Here is a 6,268-nt window from a genome sequence, read left to right on the forward strand (position 1 = left end):
AAGCGACTGAGCAAAGAAGCACTGCGCCCGTTTGTGGTAATGTATATTTCTAGCTGCATGCAACGGGAATCATCTCCCGATCGATCGATCCGCATTAACGTTTCACGCTTTTGTCTAAAAAAATGAAATATATACTTTCTCAAAAAGAATGAAATATAATTGCACATTTTACAAATTGTTATCGTATTTTCGATTTTCTGACTGTGTGATGCGTAGTAACTTTTTTTTTGCGGCAAGATGTGTAATAACTTGGCCGACTCGAAATAACAGCTGCGACCAAAAATAGGAACCACGTACTAGCGATCGGTTTCGGCAATTGATCAGTTGAGAACAACTAGTCGATACCCCGATCGGACTACTGCTCAATGAACCAATACTACAGAATGCACACTGTCTGATGACATCTTGAACGCCGACCCTTGAAATAACACTATATTCATCTGTGGATTGGTATGGGCTCGTCCGCAGACATCTTACAGAAGCCGGCCAATTAACTCTGTCCCCTAAATGTTCGTCTTGTTTTTTAATTAGGCTGCAACACTCAAAATAATTATAAAAAAACAAAATTCATCTATAAATAACATGATCCCTGGTACAAAATATTCAAATGTAAATATCACATCGGAGATAACCAAGTATTCAATAAATTTTTAAAATTCATCAATTCCAAATTCAGTGATACTCGAGTCAGAATCAACATATGTTGTCTCAGGCATTGTGTCCGTTGAGCTTCACACAACAATGTATGAGTGTAAATGGTCTTCCCCTGGTCTTGTAGTACAGCATGCCAATGCATTCGGACTATACAATGCGATGGTAATCAAGCTGCAATTTTGTGTGAATCAATGTATTGACCAACATGTAGAGCAATAAAGAAGCAAAATTTACAATCTCCATGATTGGCGAGCCCATGGCCGGATTGTCTCCACTCGTGCAACTACACTGCAAAACTTCATGACAGTGTTGAAGATGGTGTATCACCAATGGGCGACCAACTTCACATTGCGATCATGGATCACGTGCATGTCATAGGGTGTGAAGTGCTTTTGCTCAAGAAACAAAGCACCCATGTTTTGCCAGAACATCGAGCCACCTAAACTGCCTACAGAGCCCAAAGATATAATCTTCCATGTATGGCATAACAACTCATTCTCCATCACAGAGTACCTCGTCATTGCACTTAATCTAGGAAACGACAACGTCAGCATGGGAACGGAGGGTATCTAGCTACAGACGGATCATGTGTGGACGACAGCGTAGTCCAAGGCAAGCAGATTTGTGGGTGGGGGCAGCGGACGTCCGCCAAAGCCAGGGCGGCGGCCGAAGAGGTAGAACGGCAACGGCGAACAAGGAAGATGCGGATGTAAAGCAAGGATGGAGTAGGAGCAGAATTGAAGAAAAGTGGCCCGAGCAGGGGATTTGAGTGGGCCGATGGCATCAGAGTCCTACGAGGCGGCGGTTCAGACTCCCATAAAGTTCTTCTAGTTTGCGTCCGGTTTACAGGAATTCAAACAAGCAAATGTGTTAGCAAGTAAATAGGGGCAAGACAGTTCAGTCTGGACGTATGCCGGGTCCGGCGTTGGACATAGATCTGCAAGAAAAGCTCTAGGTTCGTGAGCCGCTTGAGATTGAGTCATATTTTGGCCCGACTTGAGATCGACTTGAAAATAAATGAGCCAAGTATTAACATTTTATGTAGCTCGTGTGAGAAATGAGCTGATCTTGAGCAAACGCCGGCTCGCTTGATTTTAGCTTGATATTGTAATTCTATATATATTAAAAATACATGGGATACTTTATTACGATATAGATAGTAAAAAAAACTTATTACCATATATGTTGTGTACGAATATTCTCCATTTTACCTACTACCAAGCATGGAAGCTTAATTAAGTACGGAGTATATAATATGTGGTTGACCATGTGTTAAATATCATGTTATTTTGACAAAGTTTGAGAGCAGGCGCGCATTCATTTTCTTCTCTTTCTAATTTATCCATGATCTCTTGCTATTAAGTACTAGCCTTCAGTTGACAGAGAAAAAGTTTGTGGCGGGCCGTGGCGTGGCACGTAGCGAGCGGCCGCAATGATTGATGAGGCTCCGGGTGGCCGTCGCGCGCTCAGCACATACATATTCCTTCGGTGACGGCGACGTTTACGTCTGCACTGTTCTCGCCACAGTAATTGCATTGCTCGATCGATCGCGAGTCCTAGCTTCCAGACGATCCACGGCAGTTTCTCTCCTCAGCATCGCAAGAGACTGAAAGAGAATGAGGAAGAGAGGGAACGCTGGGTGGCTTGGCAGGGTGGGGAAACGGTTGCCGGCAAGTTAGCTGCAACGCCTCAACCTCCATCCGGACAACGACCCTCGCGCGCACCAAGCGGCGGCACGCGCGGGCGGATACCCGCGTTACGCCTACGTGGACATGCGCCTCGCCGTCGCTTCCCCCGGCTCCTGCTCCTGGCCCGCTCGACCGAGTCCGCCGATCGCGAAAGAAAACGGCAACGCGTCGACGGTGCCAGCCGGCCACGGGTTCCGCGCCGATCAGCAGACATCGGCCTCGGCCTCGTCCACGGGGGACCGTGACAAAACTCTCGCTCGATGGCGTCCCAGGTCACGTCGCCCGCGCCCCGCGCCGACGGAGATGACGGGTCGATGGATGCGTCCGCTTTCAGCCGGCTAGACCCGGCTCCTTGCCCCCGTCGTGTCGTCTCCATCGACCCCCCGGCCGGCTCCGGTGCCTCATCCGGCTATTAAGGGAGGAAGCCAACGCGTCAAATTCTCTCTGCTAGTTGCTACGTACGCGTGCTCGTGCGGCGGGCGATGGATGATGTACGTGGCGGAATAGAATAGTAGCACTGTGCCGCGCGCTTCTTCTTGACCCTGCGTGTGCGAGCTACCGGGGCTAGCCGGCTAGGCTGTACTAGTAGCTAGCCCAAAAAGAGGTCATCATGGTATCTTTTCTCCAAACAGCAACACTACTCCCAACGATCCAAATTATCTAAATTAATTGAAGCAGATCTAGTACTCCCTTATCTCATGTTATATGAACGTTTTTCAAGCTAACATAGTTTGAAAAACATTCTTATACTATTATGCAACGGAAGGAGTACAATTTTGTATTGGAAGGAGTACATGATTTTGCGGGCTTTCACTCTCGTTGACAGTATATGATACGGGCCGTCCCATGCTTCCATGGTGCGGGCTCATCCATGCTGAGCTTCTGCAAGTTTGTAAAAAAGCCCTCTAGGATCTGATGTTTACATGCAAGTCTAAAAGCTCGGCCAATGGCCATAGGATGTGAGATCCGAGGGCTTTCGGAAGAACGTATCACGGGATCGCAGAAAGGCCTGTATCACCTGATATTTCCTCCTCCTTGACGATGGAGGTCCATAATTTACTTATTATTTATTTAGAAAAGCCCCGTATATTTAATTAAACAAGAGTTGTACAATCAGCGGCATAGACCGGCCTCGGGTCATAATGCCCCGTATATTTAATTAAACAAGAAATATATATATCGCATATATAGACAAACCACTAACAATCATATTAATTGCCATTTTGCTGTGTTCACAGCCCTCCACGTCATGGTTGATCTTGTTTAATTAAAGGAGGAACCAAACAGGACCATCCTGAATCAGTAATTCCTTCTCAGGAAACAAGCTAGAGCATCTTTGGGCAAATCAGACGTAGCTAGGTGACTTAAGTGGAAACAAGACGGGCTTCCTATTAAGCCCGGAGTAGGTGAGAGGCTCTCCCATTAAACAGGCGCGTCCTCGTTCGCCGGAGTACTAAGGAGACCGATCGATCATCATCCATCATTACTGTCCATTGAAGCGAAGCCAAGCCCGGCCCGGCAGGAAATGATGATGGTTTAAAGGGAGCTCAAGGAAAGTGACACCGGCCAGCCGGCCGCCCGGCCGGCAGGGGAGTAAATACGGCGCCGCGCTATCAGGGGACCTAGCTACCTGCTGCGACACAAAACGTGGGGTTTGATCAGTCCTGCTTCGTGTCTTCTAGTCCTTCAATCGATCCCAGATCACGCGCCTCGCTAATTAAGAGTGGAAAGAGACGGCCATGGCATTAAGCAAGCGACCTCCGCATATGCAAAGGCCGGGGGTCTTTCTCCTTTAAAAAAAATAAGCAAGCGACCTACCTAGACCAGATTCATCTGCCCATGCAGAAGCATAGGGGTACCGAGTACCGCATCAGGAGCAGCATTGCGATTGTAATTAATCACATACTCCAAACGAAGTACAATCCAAGATCTAGCTTAGCCTGCTTCGGCACGGATCATACTTCACGTCTGCATGTAGAGCCAGCAATTAACAATGGGGGTCACGGGGTGCGGAGCTCGATCGGTCGCCGTCTGCGTCGTCAGTGCCTCACATGCATGGTTGGAGATCTTCATGCACCAACGACCAACGATGATTAATCTAGGTTTCTTTTTCCTCCCCTATCTTTTGACGGCTAGGGCAACTCTCCCCATGCTTCACCGGCAGAGTCCATGGAATCACCTCTCCTCTGCCTGCCGCTCTGGCCGCTGGTGGTGGGGAGGGTAATCTCGGTGCCTCTGCTCTGATTAATAGTTTAGGTTATGGTTTTGTAGGCCTCGCAGGTGTGGCAATCGGACGGATGGCGGCGCCTCTTCTTCGAGTTTGTCTTCCGGGCTCCGATACTCTTCGAGTTCCTCCATCTGAACGTAGTCGATGGAGTTTCGGCGTAGATTTCTGTCATCTCCTTGGGCGGTGAGGTTAGGGTTCTCGCCATGTGGCGAGATTTGATGTCAGGTGTTTCAGATTTATTCAGGAGTTCAACGACAACGACTGCGGCTCCATGACACTGGTCCTTCGGGACATGTGCATGAAGACTTCTCGACTGTCATAGACAAGGTCAAATCGGCTTTGGTAGGAGAGCGGCACCGTCGGCTCATTCCGGCGGAGGTAGTGATCGTTCGGTGATCTCAAAATCCCGATGTAACTTTGATAATAAATCTTGATCATTTTCTAAAGGAAAAAGAGACCAGCGACGATCGATGGAGATGGAATCCCTGCCTGCCGGCCCATGCGCATCACCACAGCGGCGGCACGAGCAGGAGCAGCTGAGTACTCAGTTTCATTGGGAAGGGGCCAAAGTAGTGAACCAGCCAGCCATGCGGGTGCACGGGAGGACGACAGACAGGAACAAGGGTAGGAGGTAGGTGAGCGACCCTGCGAATACAATCGATCAATAATGCTTTGTCGAGAGCAAAAGGAACGTCCCACACGTCTACTACAGCGGAGCAGGAAGAAGTTGGCGCGCCCGTGGTCCCGCTGCCTGCAGCAGCAGCAGCAGGGTGGACAGCTACCTCGATCGATCGGTCTAGCCTGTAGCTTCCATGACCGGCCGGACTGTAGCCCGTCCAAAAACCTCATGCCATGCCTCGTTTTGTCTGGCTGAGTTCAGCATCACCAGCCATACAAGCAACAACATGCATACGTTTCAGTAAGAACATACGGGAACGTACGTACGTACACTTCCAGCGAGTGCGACGCTCGAGGTGGTGTGGGTGGTCCGTCGTCCGTGGTCCGTTTCTCCACACTGGCGCAGACAGAGATGATATATTCATATATGCATAGCGCCAGTAGTGGGAAGCTCAGGAGTGCTCATGAGGATGCAGAATGAATGGATGAGTTATGATGGAACTGGCGTAGGCGTGCGGAAGGCGATCCGTCGATGTGTTTACAGTGCTAGCTGCTGTACATGTGCATATATATGAGGAGATATGAGCGTTCGTTTGGGTGCATTGGACCATGGACGGGGAAAGAAAGACCAGTATCCAAGGGGTGGACGAACTGGTGGTACCTGAGGGCATCTCCACTAGGCTCCCCAGGAGCCTTTTTTCAGCGCCGGCAGTCAAAAACTGTCCCAGCCACGCCCCCACGAACTCGTTTTGCGCCGGTATGAGCTAAAATTATGGCCGGCGCTAGCAAGAGAAACGCAGAAAGCCGGGGGTCAGCTGGGGGCGCCGACACTACTTTTTGCATGCGAAACCCCACACGTCGGCCTCTGCAGCCACATCTCTCTGTCTCCCCGTCGCTTTCTCCGCCCCCACCTCCCCTCTCGGCGTCCGCTTTTCTTTTCTCTCTCCCCGGCCAAGCCGCGCTCCGGCCCGCAGCGTCGCCTCCGCGCCCGGCCGCAGCTCCGGCCCACCGCCTCCCCCGTGCTCGCCTCCGGCCCCTCCGCCTTCCCCGATCGCCTCCGCCGGCCCGAGCTCACCGCCGC

The sequence above is a fragment of the Triticum dicoccoides genome, chromosome 6B (genome assembly GCF_002162155.2).
Source record: "Triticum dicoccoides isolate Atlit2015 ecotype Zavitan chromosome 6B, WEW_v2.0, whole genome shotgun sequence".
Classification (NCBI taxonomy): domain Eukaryota; kingdom Viridiplantae; phylum Streptophyta; class Magnoliopsida; order Poales; family Poaceae; genus Triticum; species Triticum dicoccoides.